Below are 17,670 nucleotides of genomic sequence, written 5' to 3'. Positions count from 1 at the left end.
TGGTTTTAAGTAGTTGATTTGTGTTGCTTTGTTTGTGAATGTAGCCTATTGTGCAGAACTACATATATTCTAGTCTTGTGCTTGCTTTTATTTATTTTCTCTTGCTTCTTTTGTGATTTTGGTTATTTGGCATATTTTGTCTCTATCTTACTTGTGTAAGATCTTGGATTTTTTATGAGTGTTCGCTGGTGGGATTGACTGTGTTATTGGCGGTGAGTTTTGGCCGCAACATTTAGACTCAAAATCACTCCAAAAGCTTAAGCTGTAAGAGTTGGTGTTATTTAATCATTTATACTTCAATAGCAAACCAATAGGCTATGGGCCGTTGGGTGAATGGATGACTACGTTCCAAATAGATGTGTCTATGGTGACCCTTTCCATTGACAAAGCCAGACAATATTGATTTTTGTTTAAGATCACTACTTTTAAAGGTGATGACCCAAAATTAATCCATAACTCTAATTTTGAGAATTTATATGCCAACGACCAAATTTAGGAATGAATTTAAAGAGGGTTATTTGATGGATTGAACAACATGCTTTAAGTGATTATAAATCTATCATTGATAAATAAAAAATGATGTATAAATTCCCAAATATTAAAGGTTAATTAGGAAAAGATTGGTGGGAAGGGATTGAGCCTCTACAACAATGGTTTAAGGCTTTGTTGCAACCTAGAGGTGGGAAGTTCGATTTGAGCTTACCTACTAAAAAAAAGATTGGTAGAAAATGAGCAATGGCTAGATTCATTCTCAAGGACAAGACTTTGTTTTCTACACTATTAGAATCATAAAGATTAAAACAGAAAACATATGGGCGTTGATACTAGAAGAGGACACCATCCTCAAGGTCATCTCCTTCCTAATGCACACTTTTCACCGAGGATCGGTTTGGATGCATGTAGAAGGAAAGGAATATAGATTCCCATTAGTCAATTTTCCTTTTTCTCTTGATTTGACTGGAAATTCAAACAGTACAAATGGGCTTGCATTTTGAAAATCCACAGCCTATGAGAACTATCATGTGAATAGTAAATGACGATGAAACAAATCTTGGAACGGAAATGTGTCATTTTACTTTGATTTCCCCACTCTTTGGTGCATCCAAAGGGACCCCTAGAAAACAAAACAAAAGTAAACACATGTGGCTAACATTTTGGGATTTGCTAGGGACCATCGCATGAGAGCAGCTGTTGCATTTTGCAGACTGGCTGTTGCATGAGAGCAGCTACCTCAGATGTGTTGGACCTAAGTGACTGATCGAATATGTAGTGTTGTGATCATAAGAGCAAGATAAGGGAGATTGGGAGATACATGGCCAAAGGGCCCATGTAGAGCTCCACCAACCAAAATCAAATGTAACACCAAAATAAAAGACTTATATATGCACATATCAAAACCAACTTACAATAGACTTAGGGGCCGTTCGGATACACCGGTTTCATAATCTGAGATTTCTTCAAAATTGTAGCTAAGAGACAAGAGAAGAAGCGGACCAACCATCGTTTTTTACTTCTCGCCCTTCTTTCAATCAGCAAGAGAGTATCAGATCCTCCCATATTTCCAAGTTTTAGAAATCTCAGGATGCAGGAGAGATTTTTAAAACCTGAATTTCTCACTTAAAATTCAAGAAACGCTATCAGGACAGCATACAACAGCTTGATCATGAACCCTCTTTTACACTATTTTCAAACCCAAAACTTGGATTCTAAAATCCGCAAATCCAAATGGCCCCTTAGTGTTCCTTCCCTTTTTTCCTTAAAATCTCTACACTTCTTCTCTCCCCTCAACCTTTACCCTTGAAGCTTCTCTCCAAGCTTACAATCTATACACAAATCACTTAGTACTTGCACACCCAAGACACTCCTAAAATAGCAAATAAATAGCAAATACATTAAACGCCTTGTTGTAGTCCCTGTGAGTCCTTTAGGAATCCTAACTAACGTCATAGGAAATTCCCATTGGCTCTTTGATATTCTTGGCAAGACATTGAAGACTATAGAAAACATAATAGTACTCTTACATTTTGCACACATAATAACTATCCTAGAATACCAAAATGACTTTCCACAAAACAAGACACATTGATTTTGATTTACAATTTCCAACAAGATGAATTAAATGAATAAGACAAAATCTAATGCTCTCTCATGCAACATTGTCCCTAGAAAATCCCTAACATTTTTCATATGAGAAAATGTCACTGTCTAAAATCACTTATTTACTAATCCTTCAAAAGGGATATCTTTAACCTTGCATTTGCTTCACATATCACACTTATTTACGCATCTTCTAAAACAAATATCTTTCCTGTCCCATTCATTTCACATCTCATTCTTATTTACTAATCTTTCAAAACGGACTTCTTTCCTCTACCCTTCATTTCATATCTCAGCTTTATTAAATGAATCTGAGAGAGATGTATTAATGGCTAATTAGGGGGATAAAATTACTAATCTTCCAAAACGGACATCTTTCTTCTGGCATTCATTTCACATCTCACACTTATAAATCTTCTAAAACGGAAATCTTTGTTCTCTCCTATTTGTTTCGCATCTCTTCATTAAATGTGTGTGTGTGTCTGTGTGTCTGAGAGAGAGAGAGAGAGAGAGAGAGAGAGAGAGAGAGAGAGAGAGAGAGAGAGAGAGAGAGAGAGAGAGAGAGAGAGAGAGAGAGAGAGAGAGAGCATTGTGTTAAAGAAAGAAAAACGACTATTACTTAGAAAATGAAAAAACTATTACAAAGCACAACAGAACTAGACAGGAAAAGAGATTAGCCCAGCGAGAAGTAGTTAGGCTCTATTTGGATGCTTAAGCATTCTTTAAACCAGGGAAAAGCCATGTGCTTTATTCTGTTTGGATGCAAGTTAAGCAGGAGAGAGAGAGAGATTACCTAGAAATCTCTTCTATTTTGAAATATTTCATATGTAAATGCTAATCATGCCACATCACCAAACATTGAATTATTACTCATGTTTCTTGCCAGGTAATCTCTATAGGGGCGGAACCAGGAACTTACACTTGGGGGGCCGGACTAATTTACACTTTGCCTGCATGGGTCCTTTGCGAGGGGAATGGTAAGGCATCAACCAAAGGGACAAGTAGATAACTTGCTCATTGGAAACATTCTCATTCGAGAAAGATCGAGCAAAAAAAATGCGACAACGGCAAAAACATCCAAGAAAAACCATAAACAGATTACAACACCAATAAATAGAGAGCCTAATTCACAAAATTACGCCATTGATAAATTCTTGCTTATAAAAAAATATCTTATATTTTGCTATGGGTGTTGTAGGCATAGATGAGGTGAACGATCCAGATAAACCTCTACAGGACGCACTTTAAGACCAAAAGAGAATTGATTACCGCAGAGACTACTTGTCAAACATCTCATCTGCCATAAAGTAAGTTAGAATACAATATCTTATAGAACTTTCCATTATGATATAAGTTACAATGATGCTGATGATGATGGTGTGATTGCAGAGAGGATGGGTGTAACGTGAACGGGTACTTTGCGTGGTCTCTGTTGGACAACTGGGAATGGCATTGGGGGTTCTCGGTGAGATTTGGTATCTATTTTGTCGACTACAAATCGACTGGTCTCCCTCGATATGCGAAGAATTCAGCTAGATGGTTTTATGAACTTCTGAGGCAAAAATGAGAGCAGTCGTGAGAGGTTTTATATCTTATATAATTGATGTTTGAGTTGAAAAAAGACATGAGGAAAGAAGGTTTGTAATTCTTTTCAATAATCTTCACAAGGACGTATTCATTCCTGACCCAAATGCTTCTTGATGGGGTGTAAAAACTCCAGCCACTCACAGGCTGCCACCTGTCCCAGAGCAGGTGAACTCCAGCCACTCACAGGCTGCCACCTGTCCCAGAGTAGGTGAACTCCAGCCACTCACAGGCTGCCACCTGTCCTGGAGTAGGTGAACTCCAGCCTCTTACAGGCCGCCATCTGTCCTGGACACTTGTCCAGGACACCTCACCAGGTTTTCCCTATAAAAAGGGATTCAAAGCTCAAACCAAGGGGTAATGCAAAAACCCTCTTCTCCACCCAAAACTCTTAGACTTCTCCCCTTCACTCCTGTCCATACTGACTTGAGTGTCGAAGGGCCTGTCCGGAGTAAAACCCGGGTCGGTCTTCTGACCTTGCTTGCCTCGTGCAGGACTCAGCCCTCATAGCTGGACTCATTCTCAACCACTCTACTATTCGTTCACTCCGGTCCTTCAGGACTCAGCTCCTCTGGTCATCCAGCTCAGCTCTTACGTCACTGCTGTACCTGTTACCGATTTTAGGTCTAACAGATTGGCGCCATCCGTGGGACCCCAGAACTAAAAGCTGTTCTTACGCATCTCACAAAAAATGGCAGGGCGCAAGAGCGCGCGGATACCTACTACACGGACTGATCAAGCCGTGCTACCTCGCAGAACTCGGAGCAAACGAGTCGCCTCGCTGGTGGTAGCAGCTTCTGCTACCGCCGAGCAGAGCCCTGCTCGCTCAGAACACCTAAATCCCCTGCCCACTCCGGAGCAAGTCCAAGCCCTTTTTCAGCAAATGACAGCTCTAGTGGGGCAGTACCAACAGCTGCTGCATGCGCCTCCCCAACCTCCTCCGGAAGCTCCACGACCTGCGCTGGAAAGGTCGAATATCCTCAGAGGAGAGTCATCACACCATGGTGAGGGCCGAACTCATCATTCCACCGACAAGTCCCTCACCCCACGACGAGGCATGCCCAAACAGAGCCTCATCACCGTGAAAGGTCGCGGTCCCCCTCCGCACAGAGGCGCCGAGCTCATCAAGATCGTGTGCCACCAGCGAAACCTCGACCTCGTCGTATGAGTCGGGAGAGCCAATCCGGCTCCGCGGCGAGCCAGTCTGTGGAAAGGATCAGGTCCTTGGACCATAGGACGGATCCACTGCTACAAAGAATGGAGGAGATGGATCATCGGATAGAGGAATTGGCGAAGGACCAGAGCCGGCCAGTCTCCAGGGCGTTCTCAAGCAGGACGCCATTCACTGATGATGTTCTGGGTGCCCCAGCACCCAGAGGGTTTAAAATGCCCGCCGTCCCTCAGTATGACGGCACTACAGACCCCGTGGACCATTTGGAAACGTTCAGAACAATTATGCTCCTCCACGGAGCTTCCGATGGCTTTCTTTGCAGAGCGTTTCCAACGACGCTGACTAGCGCGGCAAGAGACTGGTATTCCAGGATCAAACCGAACTCCATCAACAATTTTGATGATTTTGGAGAGGATCTTGTCCACCACTTCATGAGCAGCCGCAGGCCAAGGAAAACAACCGCTTCCCTGATGGCCTTGCAACAGGACGACAACGAGCCTCTGAAGGTGTTCGTCCGCCGATTCAACAGGGAGGCACTTCAAGTGCCAAATCTAGATCCCTCAGCAGCAATGAATGTGCTCCTCGCAGGCGCCAGGTCTAATGAATTCCGTCGAGCGGTGGCTCGACAAAATCCGCACTCACTAGCGGATCTTATGGCCGGGGCAGAAGAGTACATAACGGTGGAAGAAACACTGGCAGCTCTTAATTCAAATCGGAGGATAACCTCTGAAGAGAAGAATCTCCCTAAGCAGCGCAGGGAGGATAAACCACCCAGGAGGGAGAAGTCTCCGCCTCCTCAGAGAAGAGAAGAAAACTCCACGCCTCTCAACACCTCCAGAAAGCACATACTGGCGGCGATCAGCAAAGAAGAGTTCGTGAAGTGGCCTGCTAGAATGATCTCCAAGGAAAACAGGAGAGATCCTTCAAAGTACTGCCGGTTCCATAAGGACCACGGCCACGACACAGATGATTGTTGGCAACTCAAGCAGGAAATTGAGCAACTCATCAGCCGGGGCTATTTGAAAAAGTATATCCGAACTGACAGCCGCAACACAGAGCGCAGAGGAAAAAGCCCCCAGGGCCGCAGCCCTCGCAGATCACAGCAGCCCCCTGCTCGGGACAAAACCCCTCAGCTGGCCATTGCGCAGCCTGAGGCACCCCGGCCTCAGCCAAGGGGGGTCATTGGCACAATCATGGGTGGGCCTGCCGCTGGGGGCACATCCTCCGCTGCTCGCAAAGCATATGCGCGACGAGTTAACGTTGTGCACACAACCAGCAAAAAGACTAGAACGGAGAATGAGATCTCCTTCTCAGATGCAGATCTGGATAATCTTATCCTGCCCCACGACGATGCACTGGTTTTAACCATGCTCGTTGCCAACTGGGAGGTGAAGAAAATTCTCGTGGATAATGGGAGCTCAGCGGACATTCTATACTACCACGCCTTTGAGAAAATGATGATAGGCGACGACCGTTTGAAGCCGGCGAACTCAGACCTATTTGGCTTCTCCGGAGAGGTCGTGAAAGTAGTGGGGCAGATTGAGCTCCCCGTTCTTGTCGAAGACCCACCTCGTCAAGCATTCGCCATGGTCAACTTCCTGGTAGTAAGGGCCACTTCGGTCTATAATGCTATCGTAGGACGGCCTGGGCAGAACCTGATTCGTGCAGTGGCTTCGGCTTATCATCAAAAGATGAAGTTCATAACCCCCAACGGCGTGGGAGAAGTTCGAGGAGATCAACCCCAATCCAGGGAGTGCTACGCGATGGCCCTCAAAGGCAAAAATGCAGTGGAATCACTGCCAATCGAACTACTCGATGTAAGGGACGAACTCAGGGTGACTGAACCCGCCGAAGACCTCCGCAAAATATTATCGGTAGTCGTACCGCCCGGCATGAGAGGTGATTTTGTAAATTAAGTTTATGTTAATATGAATAAATAATTCTTTTGCAGATTCAGATTTCCTCTTATATTTGGAAACCCAGTTCATAAAACTTGGGTACTTGTATCTGGAAACCCAGTTCGCTAAAACTCGGGTACTCACTGGAAACCCAGTTCTTAAACTTGGGTACTCACTGGAAACTCAGTTCTTAAACTCGGGTACTCACTGGAAACCCAGTTCTTAAACTCGGGTACTCACTGGAAACCCAGTTCTTAAACTTGGGTACTCACTGGAAACCCAGTTCTTAAACTCGGGTACTCACTGGAAACCCAGTTCTTAAACTTGAGTACTCACTGGAAACCCAGTTCTTAAACTTGGGTGCTTGTATCTGGAAACCCAGTTCGCTAAAACTCGGGTACTCATTACTTGGAAACCCAGTTCGCTAAAACTGGGTACTCGCTACTTGGTTCGCCACGGCTCGTCTCCACAAAGATCGGAAGCGCACTTCTAGTCAGAAACGGGCCCTGGCAGAAAACCAAACCCTTGCAAAAACCCAAGTTCAATAAACTTGGTCATCTCCAGCCAGACTGGATATAACGCGTTTCAACAAAACGACAAAAACCAGTCCGGTCCGAACCGGACTGGGCGCAAGACGACAAAAATCAGTCCGGCCCAAGCCGGACTGGATATGACGCGTTCTACAAAATGACAAAAACCAGTCCGGCCCAAGCCAGACTGGATATGACGTGTCTCGCTACACGACAAAATCCGGACTAATAAGCTCCGGATGCAACAAAATCCGGACTGCTCCAAGCTCCGGACTGACAAAATCCGGACTGATAAGCTCCGGACTGCTACAAAATCCGGACTGCTCCAAGCTCCGAACTGACAAAATCCGGACTGATAAGCTCCGGACTGCTCCAAAATCCGGACTGATAAGCTCCGGACTGCTCCAAAATCCAGACTGATAAGCTCTGGACTGCTCCAAAAGCCGAACTGGATATAGCGCAAAGCGCTACAGGACAAAATCCAGTTCATTTCAATCCGAACTGGATATAGCGCAAAGCGCTACAGGACAAAATCCAGCTCATCTCAAGCCGAACTGGATATAGTTTGCGCTACAGGACAAAATCCAGTTCATCTCAAGCCGAACTGGATATGGCGCAAAGCGCTACAGGACAAAATCCAGTTCATCTCAATCCAAACTGGATATAGCGCAAAGCGCTACAGGACAAAATCCAGCTCATCTCAACTCCGGACTGGATTTCCGGACTCATTTCCAGCCGGACTGGCTCAACTCCGGACTGGATTTCCGGACTCATTTTCAGCCGGACTCCGGACTGGATCTCTGGACTCATCTCCAGCCGAACTGGATATGGCGCAAAGCGCTACAGGACAAAATCCAGCTCATCTCAAGCCGACCAGGACTCGGTGAGATTCGCTACAAGACAAATTTCAATTTCGTCTTTTAGCTGATTGCGCTATATTCAGTTCATCTCAATCCGAACTGGATATAGCGCAAAGCGCTACAGGACAAAATCCAGCTCGTCTCAAGCCGACCAGGACTCGGTGAGATTCGCTACAAGACAAATTTCAATTTCGTCTTTTAGCTGATTGCGCTATATTCAGTTCATCTCAATCCGAACTGGATATAGCGCAAAGCGCTACAGGACAAAATCCAGCTCATCTCAAGCCGAACTGGATATGGCGCAAAGCGCTACAGGACAAAATCCAGTTCATCTCAAGCCGAACTGGATATGGCGCAAAGCGCTACAGGACAAAATCCAGTTCATCTCAAGCCGAACTGGATATAGCGCAAAGCACTACAGGACAAAAATCAGTCCGGTTGAAGCCGTACTCCGGACTGGAGCTCCGTACTCCGGACTGGATCTCCGTACTCCGGACTGGAACTCCGTACTCCGGACTGGATCTCCGTACTCCGAACTGGATGACGCGTTCTACAAAATGACAAAAATCAGTCTGGTTGAAGCCGTACTCCGGACTGGATATGACGCGTTCTACAAAACGACAAAAATCAGTCCGGTTGAAGCCGTACTCCGAACTAGATCTCCCTACTCCGGACTGGAGCTCCGTACTCCGGACTGGATCTCCGTACTCCGGACTGGATCTCCGTACTCCGGACTGGATCTCCGTACTCCGGACTGGATGACGCGTTCTACAAAACGACAAAAATCAGTCTGGTTGAAGCCGTACTCCGGACTGGATCTCCGTACTCCGGACTGGAGCTCCGTACTCCGTACTCCGGACTGGACGCGTTCTACAAAACGACAAAAATCAGTCCGGTTGAAGCCATACTCCGGACTGGAGCTCCGTACTCCGTACTCCGGACTGGATATGACGCGTTCTACAAAATGACAAAAATCAGTCCGGTTGAAGCCGTACTCCGGACTGGAGCTCCGTACTCCGTACTCCGGATTGGATATGACGCGTTCTACAAAACGACAAAAATCAGTCCGGTTGAAGCCGTACTCCGGACTAGAGCTCCGTACTCCGGACTGGATATGACGCGTTCTACAAAACGACAAAAATCAGTCCGGTTGAAGCCGTACTCCGGACTGGAGCTCCGTACTCCGGACTGGATCTCCGTACTCCGGACTGGATATGACGCGTTCTACGAAACGACAAAAATCAGTCCGGTTGAAGCCGTACTCCGGACTAGAGCTCCGTACTCCGGACTGGAGCTCCGTACTCCGTACTCCGGACTGGATATGACGCGTTCTACAAAACGACAAAAATCAGTCCGGTTGAAGCCGTACTCCGGACTGGAGCTCCGTACTCCGGACTGGATCTCCGTACTCCGGACTGGAGCTCCGTACTCCGGACTGGATATGACGCGTTCTACAAAATGAGAAAAATCAGTCCGGTTGAAGCCGTACTCCGGACTGGATCTCCGTACTCCGGACTGGAGCTCCGTACTCCGGACTGGATATGACGCGTTCTACAAAATGAGAAAAATCAGTCCGGTTGAAGCCGTACTCCGGACTGGATCTCCGTACTCCGGACTGGACATGACGCGTTCTACAAAATGAGAAAAATCAGTCCGGTTGAAGCCGTACTCCGGACTGGATCTCCGTACTCCGGACTCAACTCCAGCCGGACTCCGGACTCCGGACTGGACCTCCGGACTCAACTCCAGCCGAACTCCGGACTGGACCTCCAGACTCAACTCCAGCCGGACTCCGGACTGGACTTCCAGACTCAACTCCAGCCGGACTCCGGAGTGGACCTCCAGACTGAACCCTCCGATTCACTTCCACACAACACCTGTCCATCCAGATAAGCGATCAACCACACTTTCCCAAGTCACTCAATGACTTGGAAAACTGGGGGGCAACTGATGGGGTGTAAAAACTCCAGCCACTCACAGGCTGCCACCTGTCCCAGAGCAGGTGAACTCCAGCCACTCACAGGCTGCCACCTGTCCCAGAGTAGGTGAACTCCAGCCACTCACAGGCTGCCACCTGTCCTGGAGTAGGTGAACTCCAGCCTCTTACAGGCCGCCATCTGTCCTGGACACCTGTCCAGGACACCTCACCAGGTTTTCCCTATAAAAAGGGATTCAAAGCTCAAACCAAGGGGTAATGCAAAAACCCTCTTCTCCACCCAAAACTCTTAGACTTCTCCCCTTCACTCCTGTCCATACTGACTTGAGTGTCGAAGGGCCTGTCCGGAGTAAAACCCGGGTCGGTCTTCTGACCTTGCTTGCCTCGTGCAGGACTCAGCCCTCATAGCTGGACTCATTCTCAACCACTCTACTATTCGTTCACTCCGGTCCTTCAGGACTCAGCTCCTCTGGTCATCCAGCTCAGCTCTTACGTCACTGCTGTACCTGTTACCGATTTTAGGTCTAACAGATTGGCGCCATCCGTGGGACCCCAGAACTAAAAGCTGTTCTTACGCATCTCACAAAAAATGGCAGGGCGCAAGAGCGCGCGGATACCTACTACACGGACTGATCAAGCCGTGCTACCTCGCAGAACTCGGAGCAAACGAGTCGCCTCGCTGGTGGTAGCAGCTTCTACTACCGCCGAGCAGAGCCCTGCTCGCTCAGAACACCTAAATCCCCTGCCCACTCCGGAGCAAGTCCAAGCCCTTTTTCAGCAAATGACAGCTCTAGTGGGGCAGTACCAACAGCTGCTGCATGCGCCTCCCCAACCTCCTCCGGAAGCTCCACGACCTGCGCTGGAAAGGTCGAATATCCTCAGAGGAGAGTCATCACACCATGGTGAGGGCCGAACTCATCATTCCACCAGACAAGTCCCTCACCCCACGACGAGGCATGCCCAAATAGAGCCTCATCACCGTGAAAGGTCGCGGTCCCCCTCCGCACAGAGGCGCCGAGCTCATCAAGATCGTGCGCCACCAGCGAAACCTCGACCTCGTCGTATGAGTCGGGAGAGCCAATCCGGCTCCGCGGCGAGCCAGTCTGTGGAAAGGATCAGGTCCTTGGACCATAGGACGGATCCACTGCTACAAAGAATGGAGGAGATGGATCATCGGATAGAGGAATTGGCGAAGGACCAGAGCCGGCCAGTCTCCAGGGCGTTCTCAAGCAGGACGCCATTCACTGATGATGTTCTGGGTGCCCCAGCACCCAGAGGGTTTAAAATGCCCGCCGTCCCTCAGTATGACGGCACTACAGACCCCGTGGACCATTTGGAAACGTTCAGAACAATTATGCTCCTCCACGGAGCTTCCGATGGCTTTCTTTGCAGAGCGTTTCCAACGACGCTGACTGGCGCGGCAAGAGACTAGTATTCCAGGATCAAACCGAACTCCATCAACAATTTTGATGATTTTGGAGAGGATCTTGTCCGCCACTTCATGAGCAGCCGCAGGCCAAGGAAAACAACCGCTTCCCTGATGGCCTTGCGACAGGACGACAACGAGCCTCTGAAGGTGTTCGTCTGCCGATTCAACAGGGAGGCACTTCAAGTGCCAAATCTAGATCCCTCAGCAGCAATGAATGCGCTCCTCGCAGGCGCCAGGTCTAATGAATTTCGTCGAGCGGTGGCTCGACAAAATCCGCACTCACTAGCGGATCTTATGGCCGGGGCAGAAGAGTACATAACGGTGGAAGAAACACTGGCAGCTCTTAATTCAAATCTGAGGATAACCTCTGAAGAGAAGAATCTCCCTAAGCAGCGCAGGGAGGATAAACCTCCCAGGAGGGAGAAGTCTCCGCCTCCTCAGAGAAGAGAAGAAAACTTCACGCCTCTCAACACCTCCAGAAAGCACATACTGGCGGCGATCAGCAAAGAAGAGTTCGTGAAGTGGCCTGCTAGAATGATCTCCAAGGGAAACAGGAGAGATTTTAGGTCTGCTAGAATGATCTCGTGCAGGACTCAGCCCTCATAGCTGGACTCATTCTCAACCACTCTACTATTCGTTCACTCCGGTCCTTCAGGACTCAGCTCCTCTGGTCATCCAGCTCAGCTCTTACGTCACTGCTGTACCTGTTACCGATTTTAGGTCTAACAGATTGCTGGACTCATTCTCAACCACTCTACTATTCGTTCACTCCGGTCCTTCAGGACTCAGCTCCTCTGGTCATCCAGCTCAGCTCTTACGTCACTGCTGTACCTGTTACCGATTTTAGGTCTAACACTTCTCAATCCATGAAATTTAGAAAATTGAATAAACGGTAGGGTTTCTTTTGGACAGGGTAACACCACAACTAGTTGTAAATGATAAAAATGTGTTTGAAGTGAATAAATATACTCGACTTAGTAGAATGAGAATAGTAATTGATTGGTTATAATGGGACTGTTCACAATGGGGATAGAAGTCCTTGGATAAGTTGTTCATGAAATTGTGTATCCTGCTTGAATAAGCCTATCTTAAGATTATCGTGTCGGATGTTCACCAATTTGGTTCTTGTAGCATTTTATCCAAGAACAGAGGTTGATGTGAACAGAGGATAGCAAGCCTAGCTATCCAAGGATCCTTTAGGTTTGCAGCCTTATTATATTTTGGGTGTAATTTAGCAATTTAAAAGGGTTGTTCGCCAAGGGCATAGTACAATGGAGTTTATTTCATCCTTAGATAGCTTGGCTTGCTATCTTCTGTTCACATCTAGTTATCTACTATGTTCTTAGATAAAATATTACCAGTATTCTTTCGCATATCATCCACAGATCGACACGCAAACAATACTTAACTCAACTCAACTAAGCCTTTGTCCCAAACTAGTTGGGGTCGGCTAAATGAATCCTTACGAAAATTTTCATGAAGAAGGTGAAAGGATCTACCCAGCTCAAATTGACTATGTCTAATCCTTACACTAGTTAGGTTCGTCTACATGGATCATTTTCTTCTATTCTCCCCTATCCAAGGTCATGTACTCTGTTATGTTCCTAGCCCTCAAGTCTTTTGTCATTGTTTCTACCCAAGTTGTTTTCGGTTTGCATCTACCTCTGTTTACTCCATCAACTTGGCACGAGTCACTTCTTCTCACTGGAGCATCCAAAAGCCTACGTTGGATATGCCCAAACCATCTTAAAAGGTGTTTTCTCATCTTCTCCTCAATTGGTGCTACCTCAACTTTTTTACGAATGTCTTCATTTTTAATTCGATCTAACCTTGTGTGGCCACACATCCATCTAAGCATTCGTATCTCCGCTACACTCATCTTATGCACATGCTGCTTCTTGGAGGCCCAACATTCTGAGCCGTAAATTCATGAACAACAAACAAGATAATTTTAAGATAAACTTACTCAAGTAGAATAGCTAGCGCAGCCTAAATACTAAGATCAAACAAAACCAAGAAAGAACAAGTAACAAGAAGAACTCGTACGAAATCTCACGTATGCCGTGAAGATAAAAATTTATTCAATCTCTAAAAACTCCCCAATTCCAATCCCCAATCTCTTTTATTACATTTCAAAAAGATTTCCAAAATCTAAAAAGAAGCTAAAATTATATTGGCATAACTACCTAAAACATTAAACTTTCCCTAGGCTAAAAACTAACTATAAATAAGTAGAGCAACTATAGGAAATAACATTTTCCCAAATCTTCAAGATTGCAGGATCTTGCAAGTTTCCAATAACTCCACTATGTAAACTTGCAAGTTTCTTCCAAAATTTCTATCTTCACGGCATATGTGAGATTTTGTACGAGTTCTTCTTGTTACTTGTTCTTTCTTGGTTTTGTTTGATCTTGGTATTTAGGCTACGCCAGATTGGTATCAAAGCTATCTCGCTCCTGCGGTTGGCGACGGATTGACCATGCCACCGAAGAGAAAAGGTGCTCGTACAGTTCCAATGGCGGAGATTGAGATACGAGACGAACTAGCCACGCTTCGAAGACAAGTCGAAAACTTGACGGCCAGGATTCTTCACTTGGAAACTTCTGGCCAAGATGAAGAAACCGAAGAGGAAGATGAAACCAGCCTGAACCCTTTCCATGACAAGGTACGAATGGAGGTTCCAGCGAACCCGCGTGGAAGAGACAACTGCAGTTGGGAATTCGGATTGAAAATAGAGATGCCCGAGTTCCATGGTGGATTGTCCGCAGAAGAGTTCTTGGATTGGTTATGCACGGTGGAACGAATATTCGAGTTCAAAGGGGGTCCAAACCACAAGCAAGTCCAACTTGTGGCTTTGAAGCTGAGGAGACGAGCCTCGGCATGGTGGACACAACTAGAACTGACACGATTCTTTCAAGGAAAGTCCAAAATCAGCACTTGGGAGAAGATGAAGAAGAAATTGAAAGAAGATTTTCTTCCTTTTAACTACCTTCAGTTTCCTTATCAACAACTACAGAATCGAGAAGGCAAACAATTGCTTATTGATTTAGACAAGAAAAGTCAAGATGAACCCATCTATGACGAGTACGATGATGAAGATGAAATAGTAGAACTACAACCCGTTTATGATGAGTAAGGGGATGATGATAAAATATTTGAACTACACGGTGACGTTGGGGAAGGCTTTGTCATTCAAAAGGAAATGATTTCACTTCAAGATAATTTTCTCGACTATCTTAGAGACAATAATGTTCATTCTACATGTACGGGGTTTGAAAAAATTTCCTCGTTGGTTATTGATGGTAGGAATTGTGAGAACATCCTATCGGAGTCTACCACGACCAAGTTACAGATTAACTTCACAGATCATCCAAATCCCCACAAGATTGTATGGTTGAAACGAGAAAGCGAAGAAGATTTGTCGGATGATAATGTATCGAATTCGAGGGCGAATTCTTCTCAACAGGGAGTGACTGATGCAATCTAAAAATTAGCAACAAATTTTGAGGATGGTTATTTCAGGAAGATTCACAAATGGAAGTTTCATAAGTAGAAAATATGAAAGTTTTCGTGAATAAGGAACTATTTTTGGAAGAAACTTGCAAGTTTACATGGTGGAGTTATTGGAAATGTGTGTTATTGGAGGAAAAATGCTATGTCCTATTCTCTTAATATTTTGTTTCCTAAAGCTGAGTCAGACAATCCACCATGGAACTCGGGCATCTCTATTTTCAATCCGAATTCCCAACTGCGGTTGTCTCTTCCATGCGGGTTCGCTGGAACCTCCATTCGCACCTTGTCATGGAAAGGGTTCAGGCGGGTTTCATATTCCTCTTCGGCTTCTTCATCTTGGCCAGAAGTTTCCAAGTGAAGAATCTTGGCCGTCAAGTCTTCGACTTGTCTTCGAAGCGTGGCTAGTTCGTCTCGTGTCTCAATCTCCGCCATCGGAACTGTACGAGCACCTCTTCACTTCGGTGGCATGATCAATCCGTCACCAACCGCATGAGCGAGATAGCTTTGATACCAATCTGGCGTAGCCTAAATACCAAGATCAAACAAAACCAAGAAAGAACAAGTAACAAGAAGAACTCGTACGAAATCTCACGTATGCCGTGAAGATAAATTTTATTCAATCTCAAAAAAACTCCCCAATTCCAATCCTCCATCTCTTTTATTACATTTCAAAAGGATTTCTAAAATCTAAAAAGAAGCTAAAATTATATTGGCATATCTACCTAAAACATTAAACTTTTCCTAGGCTAAAAACTAACTATAAATAAGTAAAGCAACTATAGCTTATCAAATCTAGAAAACAAACTAAATAAGAAAATGATAACTTAGCTTTAGGAAACGAAATATTAAGAGAATAGGAAATAGCATTTTCCCAAATCTTCAAGATTGCAAGATCTTGCAAGTTTCCAATAACACACATTTCCAATAACTCCACCATGTAAACTTGCAAGTTTCTTCCAAAAATAGGTCCTTATTCACGGAAACTTTCATATTTTCCACTTATGAAACTTCCATTTGTGAATCTTCCTAAATAACCATCCTCAAAATTTGCTGCTGATTGCATCAATAGCCAATCTCATGAACAACTTATCCAATGATTTCCATCCCCCTGATGAATAACCCAAAAGAAATGCATTTTTGGGTTTTTTCGGTTAGAATTTGCAATATAAATTTTGTGACAATCAAGCATTAGTTTATTAATCGACCAAAGGATTTTAGAGTCGCCATCTAGGAATGGGCCTAGGACCCTTAATTGACTCTCTTAAAAGGCTTAGATCTAATCGAAGCACTAGGTTCTGCTAGATTACGTGAATGGAAGGTGTTAGGCACCATTGACACTCAAGAAATCATGGTCTTATGAATCAGATCTACCAGTTTTGAAAGAATTTATTGAAAGTTCAGAGGACTTTATGTTACTTTTGATTTATTAGAAAATTTTCTTACAAAATTATTCTGTTTTGTAATTTTGTACAAAACAAGAAGCATCTTCGTATAAATTTTCGTACAAAGTTGAATTTGAAAAATTCGGCAAAAAGATTTTCGTATGGATTTGAACGTACGAAAATTCATGATCTAATTCGTACGAAATCCCGGATTCCAAGAATTTTGCATAATTCTCTCAAAATTTCGAGATCTGAGATCTAATGTGATTACTAGGGATTATTAGGAGCCTAATTACTATCAGATTATCTACTAGACCCCTTAGAAAATTCAAATTACATTGAATTCCATTTGGGATTCTTGAGAATTATGGATGAATTTTCCACAATTCTCAAGTTCCGCAATTGGATCTCATTGGAATTTGAAGATTTTCTATAATCTAGATAAAAACACGCTAATCGAATCTTGATCTAACTAATTTGGGAGAAAACCTTGAGAATTAGGGTTAGAAACCCTAATTCCCCCAATTTCCTCCTAATGTTAAGCTAAAAAAACTAAAAAATTGAAATAAGCTAAAAATGAGAACCTTTTTTGGAGTAAAATTTCGGCTGGAATGCGGCGAGCTCCAACGAGAATTCCGGGGTGCTTTAATGGCGCTCTAACTCTTAAATAATTCTCTCTAGCCAATTTGACGGAGAATTCAGATGAGGGAGATCAGAGGAGGCCTTTAGTGCCTTGAGCTTCCTTCAAAATTGTTACAGCGAACTTTCCATTTGGATTCCGACCGACTCCGGAATGATCCTTCTCTCTCTCTCTCTCACACACACAAAAGGGATAGAATTTTCCCTCTAGTTTTTGAGAATTTTGAAAGAAATTTTCTCCTCACAGAATTAGAGGCCTATTTATCGGAACAAATGAGAGGGAAAATTCCCGCTCATTTGAAAAAGTTGGTTACAGATTTGGATTTCGTACGATCTGATTTTCGTATGAAATTTTATTCATATGAAATTGGGAATTTCCATACGAATTGCGGTATCAAACAAACTGGTTTTCGTATGTATGTGGAATTTTGTACGAAATGGAATTTCATACATTTTAAACATACAAAATGTAATTTCATACATATATAACATACGAAATGTACACAAATTAACAATGAGCTCAGAAACTGGCAGCTTCCTGCTGTCTTGCTAGTTTTTGGGCTCGATCTCGGGGATCATAGGTATGCAAGCTCAGGGCTATATTTGCAATATGGTTTGGGTCAAGTTTGTA

The sequence above is a fragment of the Tasmannia lanceolata genome, unplaced genomic scaffold (assembly GCF_043159265.1).
Source record: "Tasmannia lanceolata isolate RefF3 unplaced genomic scaffold, GAP_Taslan_0.1 ptg000018l, whole genome shotgun sequence".
NCBI classification, from domain to species: domain Eukaryota; kingdom Viridiplantae; phylum Streptophyta; class Magnoliopsida; order Canellales; family Winteraceae; genus Tasmannia; species Tasmannia lanceolata.
Note: the sequence above shows the minus strand (reverse complement) of the source record.